Below are 20,351 nucleotides of genomic sequence, written 5' to 3'. Positions count from 1 at the left end.
GTGTTTGGTAGTAGGTAGTAAGCAGTGGTCTCTGACTATTCAGGATTAGGCTAGAGAAAAATATTTATGTTGAAGGCGAGAAATGATGAGATTGTATTCTGAAGAGGTGGATAATGTAAAGTGCTTGAGGGATCTGTTTGTTCCGGGTTGGGAACATTTCCCGGCGTGTGTGTTTCCATAGATGTGAGAATTGTGTATGTGTATCAGTGGGAGTTGAGGGATTTTGGGCGTTTTTGTGTTTTGCATGTATCTATCTGAGCACATGAGGTGTATATTCGTGAGTGGTTTGCGGGTGTGCATTTGGGAGGTGTGAGTGTATCCGACGGTTTAGGGTACTCTTCGTGTCTATTCCAGAATGTAATACTTGCAGAATTGTGGTGATGTGGCTTGTATGTGTCTTCTCAGTGTCTGTGAGGTGGACTTACATGTATTTGATAAGTGTAGGTTGTTTGTGGCTGTGTATGTTTTTGAATTCCTGGAACTTAAGGTGTGTGTATTTTTGGGGATGTGAGAGTTCACTTTGTGTGTTTGGAAATCAAGGGATTTTGTAGGTCATTGTGGGTGTGTGTAGTGTGTTCAGGAATTGTGGAGTATGTGGTTTTAGGGCCGTGAAGTTGCATGTGGATCTTTGGTGGGGGGTGGGGGGCAATGGCACCTGGTATAAGTCTGTACTTGGTGGTTTTAGAGAGACTGTGTTCAAGTATCCATTGTGTGCATCTGGGTGGTATGTTGGTTGTACGTTTGCATTCAGACCTGTGTTATTTGGTAAATATAGTTGCAGATTAGCATGTGAATATTCCGTATGATTAGGGTTTTATATGTAACAATAAAGGATAGGTGGTGTATCAGTATATTCAGTGAGGGTGAAGGTAGACATGTATGTATGTGTTATATATGGCTCAGTGGGTTTGGTGTCATCTGACAAAGTGAAAGGTCACCATTGTGATTCCTAGTCAGGGCTCGTGCCTTGATTGCGGGTTCGGTCCCCATTCGGGGCATGTATGACAGGTGACCAGTCAAAGTTTCTCTCTTACATTGATGTTTCTCTCCCTCTCTTTCTCCCTTCCTCCCCATCTTTCTAAAAGTAAATGAATAAAATCTTTAAAAGAAAGAAAGAAATCTGTGTGTGCTTCTGTATAAGTTAATTTTTGTTGACATATCCAGGGTGTGAGTGGGTCATGTGCACATTATTGTATGAAAGGGGATGGGGTGCCCTGGAAGGGCTCATACTAGCTTGGGACAGTTGATGGGGCATGTGTCTTCCAGGCTCTGTGTTCATCAGGTGGGTAGCTTGAAGCTAATCATGCTGGGAATGTTTGTGGTAAACACCACAAATGAAGTCTTTCCTGCATCCTCCTGAGAGTATTATTGAGCATTCAGCAGCACACTGCTAGTGTGTGCATTTGGATGCACGCGTGTGTGAAGCAAGAATATTCAGGCATCAGTGTGTATATGTATGGGAAGCTCGATGTGAGTTATGAGTGGGGCATCTGGGGCTGTGTGTCCTTGTATGTGCACATGGGTCCTAGTCATTCTGAAGCATGACATTGCTCTTAATGAGATGGTTCCATTCTTTGGGGCCAAAGAATCACCATAAATGTTTATTTCTGGCCCCTCTTCATGCAGACGGGTTAAGGGCTACATGTACCTTAGGCAGGTGGACTCTTCTTTACCATTTGTGTGGTTCCGGCATGGGGGCCCCTAATAGGTGGGCCTGTTAGATAGCCATGCAGAGCAGAACTTTCAAAGGTGTGTTGTTGGTGTGACAGACAGCAGTCCAAAAGATGTGTTGCTTCCTAGACAGGAGGTCAGATGGCCAAGTGTTCTCCCAGGCAATTCCCTAAGAATCAGCTGGGCATCTACAGGTATTGCCGACTCTCCTGGGTAACAGTGGGTGGACGAGACACCCTTCATGTGGGGTCCGGGTGGTGAAAGTCCTCAGACCATTGTGTGCCCTGAGACCATCTGCCCCAGGATTGTCAGCAATGTCACTGGTTCTCAATCAGCCTATCTCCATGGAAACCTGAATCATTTGGGATAGGAAAGACTTAAGGGATCAGTGAAGCAGCAGAGAGGGAGATGTGGAGGCTTTGTGCCTGGGGAGGGCAGGGGGCTGCCACCTGGAGAGACAGGGGAGTGCACTTTGAGGAGGCATGTCTCTGACATTCCCGAACCCTTTGGACACACACTCCTTTGCTTTCTGAAGGATCGGGATGCTTCTAAGCATTGAAATGAATCTCATGCCAGCTTCATGTTTCATTGATAGGATGACCTGACCCTCTTTTCGCTATTCCATGTTGATCTGCAAACCCACCAGCGGAAACCACACGATCATTGTGGCCTACAAACGTACCCCACATCTGCCTCCTAAGTATTTCTGGGCCTGCCTTCCTTAGGATGAGTCTCCTCCTGGCCTTGTCCCTATCATGGTGCATTCTCTTGCCAACAAAATGTGCCTACCTCCCTTGCTTGACTGCTCCAATAACTGCTTCTTTTAGTGCAAGTGGATTCCTTGTGGCTCTCACTGCCCCCTTCATAACCCAGCCCCAATAAAATGACAGTATGTGGTTCTGATCATACTGTGTGTTGTTGGCAGAATGGAGCTGTGGCTGGTTTTATATTTTAAAGTGTTACATACTTTATTTTTTATTTTTGTTCAGTTACATTTGTTCCCATTTCCACCCCCCCACCCATTGCTCTCCCCTACCCCGTCCAACCACTGCTCCCAAAGACAATCCCCTGTCCTTTGTCCTTGCCCATGGGTCCTTTGTGCACGTTTGCCTTCTGTCCTCAGTTACTCCCTCTCCCATCCCCTCTGGTCCCTGTCAGTTTGTTCTTTATTTCCATGGCTCTGGTTCTGTTTTTCTCATCAACTGAAAAGAGTCTACGCATCCCTGTGTTCATAGCAGCATCATTTACAACAGCCAAGTACTGGAAACAGCCTAAGTGCCCATCAGTAAATGAGTGGTTCAAAAAACTGTGGTACACTGACACAGTGGAATACTGTACATCAGAAGGAAAGAAGGAACTCGTACCATTCGCTACAGTATGGAACTGGAGAGTATTATGCTAAGTGAAATAAGCCAGGCACTGAAAGACAAATATGATATGATCTCACCTATAAGTGGAAAATATTACATATTTTATATAAAAATTCAGTTAATATATAAGGTAGAAGTGTTTGGGTTTGCTTATTGGATTTTCTTGGCTGGGTTTTGAAGTACGAAGACAGACACTGAATATTAGTGGTGAGGAACAGAGAAGTATCTTGGTATCCTGAATCCACACTGAAAATCCCCCACCACCTGGAATGAATGGAAATTGCTGAAATGGCTGAGATTGGATAGTGCTGGTTTTCCTGAGGCCAGTATCTTTTGGGGTATATGGTATTCCCCCATCTGTCCATGGCCAGATGGAATCCTGTGCTATTTTTCAAAAATAATTTTAAAAACGTGTTATTACATTGCCAACCATATTACATTAGTTTCAGGTGTACCACGTTGTGATTAGACATTTATATGCCTTACAAAATGAGTACCCTAAGAAGTCTTGTACCCATCTGACACCGTGTATAGTTCTCACAATATTATGGACTCTATTCCCTGTGCCGTACTTTAAGTCCCTGTGACCCTTTTTATAACTGGCAATTTGTAAGTCTTAATCCCTTCCCCCTTTTCACCCATCTGTCCCACCTCCCTTGCATTTGGCAACCATCAAAACGTTCTCTGTACCTGTGAGTTTGTTTCTGTTTTGTTCGATCATTTCTTTTGTTCTTTATTCCACATAGAAGTGAAATTGTATGGTATTTCCTTTTCTTCATCTGCCTTATTTCGCTTACATAATGCCCTCTAGATCCATCCATATTGTTACTAATGGCAAGATTTTATTCTTTATTTTGGTTGAGTACTAACCCATTGTATACAGTACTACATTTTTTCTTATCAGTCTGTCTATCAGTGGTCACTTAGGTTGCTTCCATGTCTTGGGCATTGCAAATAATGCTGCAGTGAACGTAGGGATGTTTTGTAATTAGTGTTTTGTGCTTGTTTGGATAAATACTCAGAAGTGGAATTGTTGGGTCCTTGCTTGTCTCTTGTTAGATAACCTTTGTTTTAAAGTCTATTTTATCTGATTTAGTATTGCCACTCCAGCTTTTTCTTTTCATTTCCATTCACATGAAATATCATTTTTCCCCCTTTACTTTCAGTCAGTGTGTGTCTTTTGATCTGAGGGGGTCTCTTGTAGGCAGCATATGTATGAGTCTTGTTTTCTTATCCATTCAGCCACCCTTTGCCTTTTTATTGGAACATTTAATCCATTTACATTTAATTATTGACAGGTGTGTAGTTATTGTAATTTTATTATTCATACTTTGTGCTGTGTTTCTTCTTTGTTTAACTTTTTTTTTATTGTTGTCTAAATACAGTTGTCTCCATTATCCCACCACCTCTAACCCCCACCCCAGCCATTGCTGCTTCCCATCCTTGATCTTATCCCCATTTGGTTTTGTCCGTGTGTCCTTTATAGATTTTCCCTGAAACCCTTCCTCATTTCCCCCCATTCCCCCTGCCCACCTCCCCTCTGGTTACTGTCAGTTTGTTCTTAATTTCAATGTCTCTGGTTTTTCTTCTTCATAAAGAAGTCTTTTGAACATTTCTTGTATTACTGTTTTGGTGGTGATGAACTCCTTCAAGCATTTTCATCTCTGAGAATTCTGTATTTCTCTTTCTATTCTAACTAATAGCCTAGCTGGGTTAGGTTGCTGTGTTAGGTTTATCCTCCTTTCTTATACTCCTACCTCCTCTGCCTACTTTCTGGTCCTCCTCCCTCCTCATCTTCTCTGCTCTTCCTCCCCTACCACTCTTCCTCCTCCTTCTCATTGTCCTCTTCCTTCTTTCTCTTCCTTTTTTCTCCTCCTCCTCCTTTCTCCTCCTGCTCCTCCTCCTTTTAATATTTGTTGCAATACTGGTTTGGTGGTAATAAACTTTTATGTTTAAATGATACCCTTGCTTGGCAAAGTAATCTTGGTTTTAGGTCTTTGCTTTTCACCACTTTGAGTATTTCATGCCAACCCCTTCTGGCCTGAAATGTTTTTGTTGAAAAATTAGATGACAGTCTTATTGTACTTCCCTTGTAAGTAACTAACTGTTTGTGTCTGGTGGCTTTTAAGTTTCTCCTTGTCTGTAAGCTTTGCAATTTTAATTATGATATGTCTTGGTGTGGGTCTCTTTTGGTCCAACTTGTATGGGACTCTCTATGCTTCCTGGACTTGTGAGTCTGTTTCCTTCACCAGGCTAGGGAAGTTTTTGGTCATTATTTCTTTGTATAGGATCTCGATATCTTGCTGTCTGATTTTTCCTTTTGGTGCCCCTATGACACAGATGTTGTTATGCTTTTTGTTGTTCCAGAGGTCCTTAAATGATTCTCATTTTTTAAAAATTCTTCTTTTTTTTTTTTGCGCTACTCTGATTGAGTGTTTTTTCTACTTTGTTTTCCAAATTCCTGATTTGATTTTCTGCTTCATCTGACCTACTGTATATTCTTTCTAGTGTATTATTTATTTCAGACATTGTATTCTTTGGTCCTTTTTTATGGTCTTTTGTTTTGTTTTTGAGCATTCTTATAACTATCATTTTGAACTCTATATGTGAAAAATTGCTTGCCTACATTTCACTTAACTCTTCTTGTGAAGAATTCTCTGGTTCTCTCATTGGGGCCTGTTTCTTTGTCTTCCCAGTTTGGCCACCTCTTTGTGTTTGCTTCTCTGTATTAGGTCTGCAAAGTTTTGGTGCAGATCTTTGTCAGACGCTGCATGTGACTGGTCTTAGGCAATGTATTTGGAGCTATCAGTGATCCACAGCTTGTGGCTCCATGTGCTGGTTGTGGGTGCATGCAGGAAGAACCAAGCTGTTCACAAAGGCTGGCTTTTAGTAGCTCCAGTCCAGGGGAGGATGAGCTAAAGTCTCAAAGCTCCCAGAGATGCACCTCTGCCAGCAACTGTCTGTTAGGCTTAATCATTGAAAGAGCCTTCAGCTGTACTCCTCTGCAGGGCTCAAAGTCAATAAGGTGGGGTGAGAGGGATTTTTGCTGGTGGGGCTATTGCCTCACCCAAAGCTGATGCTTCATGGAGGCATTTGGCCTGCCTGAGAAAGATGTCTTCTGCAGTATGGGGAATGACTGATTGCAGGGATCCTGGCATCTGAGCCTTCAGCTCTCGCTCATGAACTACAAACTCCAGAATATCCTCATGTGACTCTAGTCCTGTCTACCCTCTCTTCCTCAAAGCCAAGGGTAAGTGGCTGCAACGAAATTTTACGTGTTGGCACTTATAGACAGTGTCTGTGTCTCTATCCATCTCTCCATGACAGAAAAACCTCACTGCTTTTTACAGCTGGATGTTATGTGAGTGCCTTTCCAGGTTCAGGTGCTCCAGGAAGGGGGGCCCTGATTGGGGTTTATACCCCACACTTCTCAGGGGGAACCCCACTGGTCACTGAAATATCCCTCCAGAATTTCAGCTGCCACTGGTGGGACCCAGCCAGCTTTCATGTCTCTGCAATTCCTACCAATCTTGATGTGGTGATGTGGTGTCTTTTGTAAGTCTTGGTTGTAAGGCATCTCTCCAGCTAGTCTTCAGTTGGTTAGTCAGGATGATTTTTCTATAATTTGGCTGTGATTCCACTATGGTCCTCTGAGGAGGTTAGTGTAGCTTCCACCTACTCTGCCACCATTGTTGGACCTCAGTATTCTATTTTTTTGATGCAGTTGTACATAGGATTGGTTTTTTAATTTCTCTTTCTGATAGCTTGTTATTGGTGTATAAAATGCAACCAATTTCAGAATATTGTTTTGTATACTGCTACTTTAATAACTTCATTTGTCAACTCTAATAGCTTTTTGGTGAAATCTTGTGTGGGGGCTGACCCCATGGATGGGAGTCACTGTTTGGATCTCTAGTGCCTGCTGAGTCCACCCTTTGGGCATGTAATTTGTAAAGCTAATTGGGTGGTGCTCTGGTGTGGTTTAATGCTGGTACCAGGTGTGTTGGTACTAGGACCTCTAGGGAGGGGTTGTGATGCCAGCCCAGCTCAGCTGCTGCTTTTTCCTGGGCATGGTCAACTTATAGGAGGTACAAAGGGATCTGAAGTTGGTAGTTGCCTATACTGGCGTTGGAGGCGGCTATGCTTGAAGCATTGCCAGCTGTCACTAGTGCTGGCCTGGGGGCTGCTTAGTAAGTGGTACAGGGCACTCTGATGACATCTGCTGCTTGCTTCAGGTTTGTGGACCTTTCAGAAATTAAAGGGAAGTCCACATCATGGGCTGAAGTCAGCCACTTGTGAGTAACAGCTGGTGAAAGAGGTCTGACCTGTGGGCCAGTTGGTTGGAGCAGGTTCTCAGGGATCACCAGGGTGGGGTGAGTTTGGTAGAGACTCAGATTTGGCGCCTGCCAGTGACTATAGGCTGAGTGGGGTGAGGGCTCAGCAAATGGATAATGACACCTACCAGCACTTTAGTCCGGGAGAGAGCTGCACCTTCAGTTCTCACCCTGAAGCTAGACAATTCAGTTCTTCCCTGTGTATCCCTGGTGCTTTTTGAGCTGCTTCCCCAGCATTGGAGCTCAGAGTGAGTGACTTCATCAGCAAGTATGATGACCAACTGGAACTCCAGCAGCCCTCTGTCTCAGTTGGATGGAAGCCCCACTGATTTTCACAGCTAGATGTTATGAGGACTCCTTTTTCCAGGACTGATGGTTAGGCTAGGGAGCCTGATGTGGGGCTGGAACCCCTCACTCCTCAGGGGACAGAGCAGAAACATCCCTCCTGATACTAAACTGCCACACATGAAAATGGAACCTGCTCTTTTTGTGTCTCCACTCATCTTACCAGTCTAAAGTGGCTTCTTTTTAATATATTCTTGGTTATAAGCATTCTGTTCTGTTAGTCTTTATGTGGTTGTCAAGGGTGGTTGTTATATGATTTAGATGTAATTTTTATGTAGTCTTTGTATATTGCAGCTTTACTAAATTCATTTATTCTAATATTTTGTGTGTTTGTGTGGAGTCATTACAACTTTGTATATATAGCATCATCTCCTCTGCAAACAGTGACAGTTTTTCTTTATTCTTTCCAATTTGAATGCAATTTTATTTCTTTTTCTTCTCTGATTACTGTGACTAGGATTTCTAAAACTATGTTGAATAAAAATGATGAGAATGGGCATCCTTGTCTTGTTCCTTATCTCAGAGGAAAAACTTTCAGCTTATCACCATTGAGTATGATGTTACCTGTGGATTTGTCATATAAGACCTTTATTACATTGAGGAATGTCTCCTCCTACCCTCTCTGTTGAGAATTTTCTCATAAAAGGACATTGAATTTCATCAAATGCATTTTCTGCATTCGTTGAAATAATCTATGATTTTTATACTTCATTTTGTTGATGTGGTATGTCACACTGATTAATTCGCAGCCTGAACCATCCTTGTTTCCCTGGGATAATTCCACTTGATCATGCTGTATGATCATTTTAATGTATTCTTGACTTGGATTTTCTTATATTTTTTGAGAATTTTTGCATTTATGTTTATCAGAGATATTTTTCTGTCATTTTCTGTTTTTATTATCAGTGTAAGTCTAGCCTCACAGAATGAGGTTGTAAGAATTCCTTCTTCTTTAATTTTTATGGAATATTTTAGAAGACTAGTTATTAATTCTTTTTTAAATGTTTGGTAAAATTCACCTGTAAAGCCATCTGGTTCTGGACATTTGTTTGTCTGGAATTTTTTTGAATACTGGTTCAATTTCATTTCTAGAAATTGGTGTTACTGGATTTTGCTTCTTCCTGATTCAGTTTTGGAACATTGTGTTTCTAAGAATTTATGCACTCCTTCTACGTTGTCCAATTTTCTGGTGTATAATTGTTCATTGTATTCTCTTGTTTCTTGAGTTGAGTCTCTATGCTATAAACTTCCTTCTTTGAACTGCTTTTGCTTGTTGTATAGATTTTGGAATATTTCCATTTTCATTTGTCTTGAGGTTTTTAAAATTTTATCTTTGATTTCTTCATTTATCCTTGGGTGTTTCTTAGCATCTTGTTTAGCCTCCGCATGTTTGTGTTTTTCTTGATTTCTTCTTGTAGTTGATTTCTAATTTCATACTGTGGTGCCAGAAAAGATGCTTGATATGATATCCATCTTCTTAGATTTATTGGGATTTGTTTTGTGACCTTACATGATCTATTTTGGAGAATGTGCCATGTGAATTTGAAAAAAAATGTGTTTTCTGCTGTTTTGGGGTGAAATATTCTTTACATATCTATTAACTTTATCTGATCTAATGTGCCATTTACAGCTAATGTTTCTTTGTTCGTTTTCTGTTTACATCCATTGATGTAAATTGGGTATTAAAATCCCCTACTAGTATTGTATGACTATCAGTCTTTCCTTTTATGTCTGATAGTGTTTGTTTTATGTATGTAGGTGCTCCTATGTTGGGTGCATAGATGCACTCCTGTTTCTAAGAAAAAGAAGAATCTATATTAAAAACCTTGGCATGAGAATTTATCTGTGATGGTTTTTTTTTTTTTTGTCATGTTGATGGAGGATTGTTTTATGCCTTGGAATACATTAGCATTATTTACATAAAGATAATGTGACATATTTGTGTTTATTAAGGTACTCTGTGGATGTGAATAAACATGGGTGCCCTTCTCATATAAGGATAAAATTTCAAAATTGCAGTCAGAACTTTTGCACTGCTGGGATAGCTCATATTAATTAAGAAAATTATATTATGGCTTATATGAAACACAATTAGAAATGACTATAAGGAAGCAGAGTCATAACTTGGGTAGGCATTATGCCAGAACTTTGTTTCCCCAATCTTCACCAGAGAACATGTTTTTTTGATTTGAGAGAGAGAGGCATCGATGTGAGAGATAAACATTGATGGGTTGCCTCCTGCATGTCTGCACATGCCCCAACCAGGAATCAAACCCACAACCTAGGTATATGCCCTGCTGGGAATCAGTTATTGAACCCAGAACCCTCTGGGGTACAGCACAACACTCCAACCAACAAAGCCACCTGGCTAGGGCCAGTTATTCTGCAGGCAGACCTTTTCTACCTTGCTTTGCCTTTTACTGTTCTATAGATATTGAGTTGGGGGGTTTTAGTTTGTTTGTTTGTTTGTTTGTTTGAACAAATTGAAGGTTTGTGGCAACTGACATTGATTGAACAAGTCTATCAGTGCTATTTTTCTAACACTGGCAAAGGCTCAGATGATAACCTCTTTAAAAAGTATATTTTATTGATTATGCTATTACAGTTGTCCCAATTCCACCCCCCCCACCACAACTCAGCACCTCCCATTCACTCTAGCAAATACCCCCTTAGTTCATGTCCATGAGTCATGCATATAAATTTTTTGGCTACTCCATTTCCTATACTGTTCTTAACATCCCCCTGTCTATTTTGTACCTACCGATTTGTACTTCTTAATCCCTGCACCTTTTCTCCCATTCTCCCACTTCCCCCTCCCAACTGATAACTCTCCAAAGGAATAAAAAGTATTTTTAAATTAAGATATGTACATTGCTTATTTAACAGATTACTCTATAGATAAACATGACTTTTATATGCACTTTGAAGCTAAAAAAGTCAGGCCAGCGCCCCGGGTGCCCAGATAAGTGGTGACCTGGCTGTCTGCCAGAGGAACCAAAGTATCCTTCTTTTCTCAGGTACTGACTGTTCTACTGACATGGGAGACAAGGAGGGAGGGCAGGACCATTAGGGCTGGGGCTATCCCTGGGGGGTAGGAGCAGCACCTTTGGAACATTGTATGTCAATTATGAATAAAGATGGTTTTGTTTGGAAATGCTCTGGGAGTTCTATTCACAATTTCTGACTCACTAGGTCTGTGTGGAGCCCGAGAACTTACATTTCTAGCCATTTCCATGTGACGCTGATGATGCTGGTCCTGGGATCACACTTTGAGAACCTTAGGCAGAGGGGCTAGAGAATGAGCTCTGGATTCAAACCACCTACCTGAGTTTAGGGTTGCCAGACAAAACACAGGATCTCAGGAAATTTGAATTTCACATAAACAACAAATAAGTTTTTAATCTTCACGTGAGGATATTTTTATTGATTTGTTTTTTATTGTTGAGACTGTTACAGATGTCCCCCATGTTCCCTCCCATTACCATACCCACCTAGACCATGCCCCTTCCTACTAGCCTTCACCACATTGTTGTCTGTGTCTATGGGCTATGCATATATGCATGTATGTTCTTTGGCTAATCTCTTTCAGTCCCACCGCCCCCTCCCATCTGAGATCTGTTAGTATTTTCCATGAATTCATGCCTCTGGTCCTATTTTGTTCCTTAGTTTATATTATTCATTAGATTCCACATATAAGTGTGATCTTATCTTTCTTGTCTTTCTCTCACTGGCTTATTTCTCTTAGGACAATATTCTCCAGGTCTGTCCATGCTGTTGCAAAGGGTAAGAGTTCCTTCTTTTTACAGCTGCATAGTAGAGGTATTTGGTTAAATGTACCACAACTTTTCTTTATTCCTCACCTGTAGAAGAGTGTATTGATTTTAGAGAGAGAGGAAGAGAGGGAGATACATCTATTGGTTGCCTCCTGTACTCACCCCAACAGGGGATTGAACTCTCAACCTAGGTATGTGCCTTGGCCAGGAATTGAACCCTCAGTCTGTTAGTATATGGAATGATGCTCTAACCAATTAAGCCACCCAGCCAGGGCACAAATAATTTTTTAATATAAGTATGTCCCATGCAAGAGGCATCTTTATTTTTATATGCTACATCTGGGAACCCTACTGGGTTTAACTCTCAGCGTTGCCTCAGGGGAGCCATGTTATTTAAGGCAAGTCTTTTAACCTCTTTGCATTTCAGTATCTCAGTTTACAAAATGGAGATGGTAATCATGCTACTTGTCTCCTAAAGTACGTAACACGATGACACAATCATATAAAGGACTTAACACAGAGTCTTGCTTATAGCAAGTGCTCAGTAAATTTCAGTTGTTATTAATGGTGTTATTAATAATAACCATTATTCACCATTAACCTCAGGTAACTTTTTAGAAGAAAAAAACACTATGTAGAGTGCTTTGTGAAAGAATTCTATGATTCAGCCATTTTTATTTTAAATGAGGAAATATTTCTCTTAGAAAAGGTCCTATTAGCTGCCCCTCAGATTTCTTTAATAGTAGATTATAAAAAAATAGATTGGCTGATTGCATCTAAAAGCTTTCCTTGGGACAACTTCCACCCTGGCCTAGGGCAGGATTTGGCTGTCCTCTAGGTGTTGTGCTAGGATGTTAAATTGCTGAGACCTGCTGGCAAAGGCAGGATTCCAGGGGTAGGGCTAATAACCTGCTTCTGAAAAATAGTCTCTCTAACCTGCTGCTTGCTATTAAAAAAAAAAGAGAGAGGGAGGAAGGGGGAGGGTGAGGCAGGGAGAAAGACACAGAGAGAATGCTTTTAATGTGAAATCAATTTGAGTGTGACTCAATCCCTTGCAATTAAACTTTTCTCCTCTATTATTCGAAATTCGTATGTATCTGGTTAAATACTACTGTCCTAGCATCACCAAATCACAAAGTTGAAAGGGATTTTCAATATTAACACTCTCATGACTTCCATGTAAATGTGTGTATATTTATATTTATATGCATATACATGTGTATCCAAAGCTAGGAAAAGATTGGAGTGCTGATTTCCCCTGCACTGCATGGGGTTGGGGGCCATTTTGGACAGCTGGTGAGCTGGTGAGAGCTTGAAATGCTCATTGGTAGTCAGGCTGAGTGACGTGGTGGGCCCCGCATGGGACTGGACGCTTCATGTCTGGATGTTTCTTTGGCCCTTGGTAAAATACAGTTGACTAGATCAGTTTTTTTCAACCTGTAGGTTGTGACCTATAAGTGGGTCATGAAATGAATTTAAAGGGTCATGACCAGTTATTTTTTTAAAGAGAAGAAATAGAAAATGACATGATAAAAACAGTGTATTACATTGTACAGAGTAAGGGTAGATATTATACTGGGAAACTTTTGACACATACATGCATGATAAATATGAATCTGCACAAATTACACATATAATGGGTCATGGGACATGGCCAAAGAATCTGGAAGTCATCAGAATAGTTAATATGTTAGATCCCTTCCAAATTTGCAATGTGGTGATGCTTAGTGGTGTTTAACCAGGGGCAATTTTGCTCTCCATGTTGAGACATTTTTGACTGTCCTAACTATTTTGGGGAGGGGTTGGTAATTGTGTGTTATATTGACATGTAGCGAGGAGAGGCCAGGGAAGCTGCTAAACATACTGCAATGCACAGACAGCCCCCACAACAGAGATTGTCTACTCCTAATGTAGCCAATGAGGAGGCTGAGAAACCCTGTGCTAAGAGTGTGTATGGAGAGAATCACTTATCGGTAGTAGCCCTGTAACTAACAGCTCACCAACATTTATTGAGCACTTACTGTATGCAGGCATCTTCTAAGTGCTTGCATTAATGAGCTCTTTGACCACTTACAGCATGTGGGAAATAAAATTATGTTCTAATCCCCATTTTCAGATGGGGAAATTGAACAGGATGATTAGGGGCTGCCTCATGTTACTCAGGTTCAGAATTGGGATTCAAGTCCAGGAATTCTGGTTCCAGATTCCTTGAGTCAGCACTTCGTATTTCTGGAGCGCTTCAGTTTCCAAAGCCTTTTATTGGGGGTAAAATGTATATACCATAATATTTTTCATTTTAATCACTCATAAGTGTACAATTCAGTGACATTAGGACATTCACAATATTGTACAACCATCACCACTGTCAATTTCTATGCATTTTAACCACCCCAAACAGAAACTTTGTATCTACCAAGCAGTCACATCACATTCCTTCCTCTCCTCAGCCCCTGGGAACCTCTAACCTCTTTTCTGCCTCTATGAATTTGCCTATTGTAGATATTTCTTATTTTTTAAAGTATATTCTACTGATTTTGCTATTACAGTTGCCCCATTTTTTCTCCCCTTTATTCCCTTCCAACCTATACCCTCCATCCCACCAGCATTCCCTCCCCCCTTAGCTCATGTCCATGGGTCGCACATATAAGTTCTTTGGCTTCTGCATTTCCTATATTATTCTTAACCTTCTCTATTTTCTACCTACTTCCATTTATGCTTCCTATTCCCTGTACCTTTTCCCCCATTTTCCCCCCTCCCCACTGATAACCCTACCTGTGATCTCCATTTCTCTGATTCTGTTCCTATTCTAGTTGTTTGCTTAGTTTGTTTTTGTTTGAGGTACAGTTGTTGATAGTTGTGAGTTTGTTGTCATTTTACTGTTCATAGTTTTGATCTTTTTCTTAGATAAGTCCCCTTAACATTTCACATAATAAGGGCTTGGTGATGATGAGCTCCTTTAACTTAACCTTGTCTGGGAAGCACTTTATCTGCCCTTCCATTCTAAATAATAGCTGGAGAGAGTAATCTTGGATGTGGGTCCTTGCCTTTCATGACTTTGAATACTTCCTTCCAGCCCCTTCTTGCTTGCAAGGTTTCTTTTGAGAAATCAGCTGATAGTCTTTTGGAAACTCCTTTTTAGGTAACACTCTTCTTTTTTCTTGCTGCTTTTAGGATTCTCTCCTTATCTTTAATCTTGGCTAATGTTATTATGATGTGCCTTGGTGTGTGCTTCCTTGGGTCCAACTTCCTGGGGACTCTCTGAGCTTCCCGTACTTCCTGGAAGTCTATTTCCTTTGCCAGATTGGGGAAGTTCTCCTTCATTATTTTTCCAAATAAGTTTTCAATTCCTTGTTCTTCCTCTTCTCCTTTTGGCACCCCATGATTCGGATGTTGGAATGTTTAAAGATGTCCTGGAGGTTCCTAAGCCTCTCCTCATTTTTTAAAATTCTTGTTTCTTCATTCTGTTCTGGTTGAATGTTTATTTCTTCCATTTGTTCCAAATTGTTGATTTGAGTCCTGGTTTCCTTCCCTTCACTGTTGGTTCCCTGTACATTTCCTTTATTTCATTTTGCATAGCCTCCACATTTTCCTCTTATTTTGTGACCATACTCAGCCATTTCTGTGAACATCTTGATTACCAATGTTTTGAACTCTGCATCTGATAGATTGGCTATCTGTCACTTAGTTGTTTTTCTGGAGTTTTGATCTGTTCTTTCATAGGGCCATACTTCTTTGTATTGGTTCACCTGCTACATTGTAAGGGGTAGAATGTTAGGTATGCACTAGGGTGTGGTAACCCAGGTCACTGTATTGTGGCACTGTATGTGGGAGAGGGGTCTGAGAGAGAACAATGCCACTTGCTCGGCTCTCATCTGGCTTTTAGTCAAATCCCCACTCTACCCAAAGTAAATTGGGCCCTTCTGGTGCTGATTTCTAGGTGGGTATGTGTGTGTACATTCTAGGACCCTGTGGATCTCTCCAATGAATGCTCCCATAAGGCTGGGAGTTTCTCTCACCACTGCAACCCCCATAGGTTTATATAATCAGAGGTTTTTGAGGCTTTCTTTTTCTGCACTGGAACCCTGGGTTGCGTGGTGTGTCTTGCTCCCCAGTGTCCCTCTTGGTTTACTCATCCACACACAAATGTGGGACCACCGGCCACTGCCTTGCCTGCTTGGTCCTCCAGTCACCACTGTGCCCTGTGTCCTCTCCACCCCAGTTGCCTGTCTCCTTCCTCCTACCAGTCTGTATGAATGTTTCTTCTTTAACTACTTGGTTGTTGGACTTCCATACAGTTTGATTTTCTGGCAGTTCTGGGTTTTTTTTGTTTTTAAATTTGTTGTTGTCCTTCTTTAGGTTGTGCAGGTAGGAAAAGTATATCTATCTACACCTCCCTCTTGGCCGGAAGTCTAGATATTTCATATAAATGGAATTATATAACATGTGGTCTTTTGTGTCTGGCTTCTTTCACTTAGCACACTTTCAAAGTTCATCTATTATGTAGCATGTACCACCACTTCATTCATTTTTATGGGTGATTAATATTCCATTGACTGTATATGCCATTTTTTATTTATCCATTTATCTGTTTATGAATACTTGGGTTGTTCCCTCATTTTGGCTCTTATGACTAAATATTGCCCTAAAGTTTTATGCTGATTGTGGTGAAAAAGGTTATATCACTGAGATCAGAGAGAAACTGAATAGTTTTGGTGTCAGGTACTATACCCTGTCATCTCAGACTTAACCTCATTTGATCTCCACAAAAACCCCATGATTTCCCTCATTTTTACACATATGAAGTATAGGGAGGGTCAGTCACCTGTATAGGGTCACACAGCTTGTCATCGCATATCATTCCTTATCACAAAGAAGAAAGCTGTGTGTATATGACTTGGCAGAACTCTGAATGGTGGCTGCCTTCTGGAGGGGGACCTGAACTTAAGTTCTGATTTGTATGGAAATCGTGGTGGGCAAAATTCCCTCAGTACTCATATTGTATCACTTCCACGTGCTTTATTTATACATATGTGAAGGAGCCTCAAACTGGAATACAGAGCATTTACATTGTGCAAAAAGAAAACAGTATTTAATGTTGTGACTTTCACTCCTTCAATATTGATGAGGGCCCACTATGCCCCTGGTATGGACTATGGCAGTGAACAAGGCAGACAGAGTCCTAGGCCAGTGAATAAACAAGTGAGAAAACACATGAATGTTCCAGACATTGCTAAGGTCAGAGAGTTACCCTCAGCTCTTTAAGCCTGTGTACAAGGTCTGTCTGGAAAAAGTCCAACTGTTGTTAATATAATGAGAACAGTTTGTGGGACAAGGATGTAACCTGGCAGCCAGGGAGAGTGGACTGGAATGCCAATGTATAAGTAATGACAATGTCATTGTACTAGTCAGTGGGGGCAGTAGATGCTGTTGAGTGAGCATGTGTACTGTGTGGCTGTCACATTCAAAATGACAGAGCAAGTAGAGCAATGAATCTATATCAGATTTTGCGTTAGGCTTGAACATTACTCTGTGGAAACTATTGGGTTGATTCAGAAAGTTTGGGGGGATGATGTAATGAGTGCAGCACAAATAAAAACTTGGCACAAACACTTCAAGGGTGGTTGAGAATCTTTTGAAAGTGATCCATGTTCTGGAAGACCTGCCATAAGCACAACACCTGAGAATGGTGGAAGTGTATTGGCTGCAATCAACAGATTGGTGACTGAGAGTACAAGAACTAGAAGCTGATGTGGGGATTCCAAAAGTTACTGTGTCCGAGATTTTGACATAGGATTGTGTCATGAAACATGTCATGGCGAAATTTGTTCTGTGGCTTCTGCTACCAGAGCAGAAGGAACATCGTGCTGCAGTTGCTAATGACGTGATTCAAACCACTACCAGTGAACCAGATTTCCTCAAGAAGGTCACAACCTGAGATGAATTGTGGGTTTATAACTATGATCCAGAAATGAAGGCCAAGTTGTCCCAATGGACGTTGCCTACTTCTCCATACCCGAAAAAGGCGTGGCAAAGTAGTAGCAAGATCAAGACAACGTTAACTGTGTTTTTTCACTGGCAAGGTGTTGTCCATCATGAGTACACTCATCTAGGCCAAACAACTAATAAGGATACTGCCTCAATATTTTTTGTCGGTTGAGAGATGTAATATGATGAAAATGACCACAGATGTGGGCAACTGGTAATTGGCAGCTTCTTCACGACAATGTGCCCACTCTTGCATCACGTCTCGTGCAGTGTTTTTTAGTAAAACATCAAATCACCCAGGTGACTCAGCCCCCTACAGCCCATATTTGGTGCCCTGTGACTGCTGGCTTTTCCCAAAACTAAAATCACCTTTAAAAGGTGATTTTATACTGTTGGGAAGAGATTTCAGACTGTCGATGCAATTCAGAAAAATACAATTGGGCAGCTGATGGTGATTGGGAGAACTGTGTGAGGTCCCCAGGTGCCTTCTTTGAAAGGGACTGAGGTGCCATTGTATTGTGTACAATGTTTCATATATCTTGTATCTTCAATAAATGTCTCTAATTTTCATAGTACATGGCTGGATACTTTCTGGACAGACTTTGTATTGACTCTATCGATGTCCACCAAGAGAGGATACTGAACCCTGAGACTAGGGACCAAACCTGTAATTGCCAAACTCACTGTGTTCCCCCAAACAACAATGTGTTTATTTCTCTGAATTGAACATAGTGTCTTCCCCTGATCCTTGGAGTTCCCTTTGGTGGGCGGGAGAGAGTGTAAAGCTGGATGTATTCATGTTCTCCTTCCTCTACTCACACTTCCTCTCTGCAATGCTCAATCTGTAAGGAAACAGTTTTAGGGTTCAAGGTTATCTTCCCTATCAAGAATCAGCAGACTTTTTCAATGAAGGGCCAGATGGTAAATAGTTTAGAGTCTATGAGTCACAAAGTCCCTGATGTAATTACTTAACCCTGCTATTATGACACGAAAGCAGTCAGAGGTAAAACACAAATGAGTGGACACATGTGGCTGTGTTCCAGTGAAACTTTACTTATGGACCCCAAAATTAAAGTTTGTATCATTTTCACATCACAAAACATTACTTAAAAATGTTTTTAATCATTTAAATAAAGCTTTTATCATTCTTTTTCTGTGGCTGGAGGGCCAGATATGGCCCACAGGTCATAGATCATTAAACTCTGCTCCACGATATCCCTCATAAAGGGTCCTCTGGCGGCTGAATGCCTCCTGTTTACCCCAGCCAACTCACTGTATTGTAAAGGAGCTCATTCCATTTTCAGAAAGTCATTGTTTTAGAAAATACCAGTCTCATATCAAGTAAAAATAGGTCATGCTGTATTCAACATTCATCAACAAAAGTTTAAAATTTTAAATAATTTAACTGTATATCATGGAAGTTTTGGAATATACATGAGGGTAGAGAGAAAAGTATAAGAAACCCCTATGTGCCTGTTACCCAGCTCTGAGATTATCTACAGGTGGCCAGTCCTGTTTCATATTCACCCTCCACTCACCCCTCCAAACATGCATGGGTTGTTTTTAAGAAAAGTTTCAATTACAGTTTCAGATACAACATTGGGATTAGACATTTATATCATGTACAACGTGACCCCTGGTAAGTGTAGTACCTATCTGATACCATACATAGTCATTACAATATTATTGACTATATTCCCTACATGCATGGATTCATTTAAAGAAAAATCCCAGAAATTATATCACTCTATCAGTTAATGATTTCTGTACACATTTCTGAGAAATAATGACTGAAAAATGTTACCAAGTTGCAATGATAACACCCCCCAAAATTGACACTAATTTCTTAGCCAGTTGACCACTCTAGTACCCTGAAAATTGACACAAATTTCTTAATATCATTTTCATCTAGTGTCCAAATTTCCTTGACTTATTTTCTATTAGAGTTGATTTAAGTCCAGAAATAAGATCTCTGTGTTGCATTTAGTTAGTAAATTTTAAAAATCTTTTAAAGTGACAACTTTGTAGAAGTATAATTGGTATATAATAAACTTCACATAGTTTGCACACATATTTTCATAAGCTTGGTATATTATATAATCATAAACCCATCACCACAGTCAAGACAGTGAACATTTTCTCTTACCCCAAATATTTTTGTTCCTCTTTGTAATCTTCCTTCTGCACTTTGCCATCTCACCTCACCAACACCTATCCCATAAGACCAGTAATTTGCTTTCTGTCATTTTAGGTGAGTTTGTATTTTCTTGAGTTTTGTATAAATGAAATCATACCGCTTGTACCGTTTATTGCCTAGCTTCCTTGCACAATGAGATAACACCTCACATCTGTCAGAATGACTATCATAAATAAGTCAACAAACAAATGCTGGCAAGGTTGTGGAACCCTAGTACACTGTTGGTGGAAATGAAGACTGGTGTAGCCACTATGGAAAGCAGTATGCAGATACCTCAAAAACTTAAAAATGGGTTGACCTTTTGACCCAGTGATCACACTTCTGGGAATATATCTGAAGGAACCCAAAACACTAATTTGAAAGAAAATAAGCACCACTATGTTCATTGGAGCATTATTTATAATTGCCCAGACATGGAATCAACCCAAGTGTCTGTCAGTAGATGAGAAAGAATACCACAAGCCAATATCACTGATGAACATACATGCTATAATATTCAACAAAATATTGGCAAACTGCATCCAGCAATACATCAAAAAGATCATACACCACGATCAAGTGGATTCATCCCAGGGATGCAAAGGTGGCACAATATTCATAAATCAATAAACGTAATACAAATGTAAACAAAATGAAAGACAAAAATCACATGATCATATCAACAGATGTGGAAAAG

Source organism: Desmodus rotundus, chromosome 1 (genome assembly GCF_022682495.2).
Source record: "Desmodus rotundus isolate HL8 chromosome 1, HLdesRot8A.1, whole genome shotgun sequence".
Classification (NCBI taxonomy): Eukaryota; Metazoa; Chordata; class Mammalia; order Chiroptera; family Phyllostomidae; genus Desmodus; species Desmodus rotundus.
Note: the sequence above shows the minus strand (reverse complement) of the source record.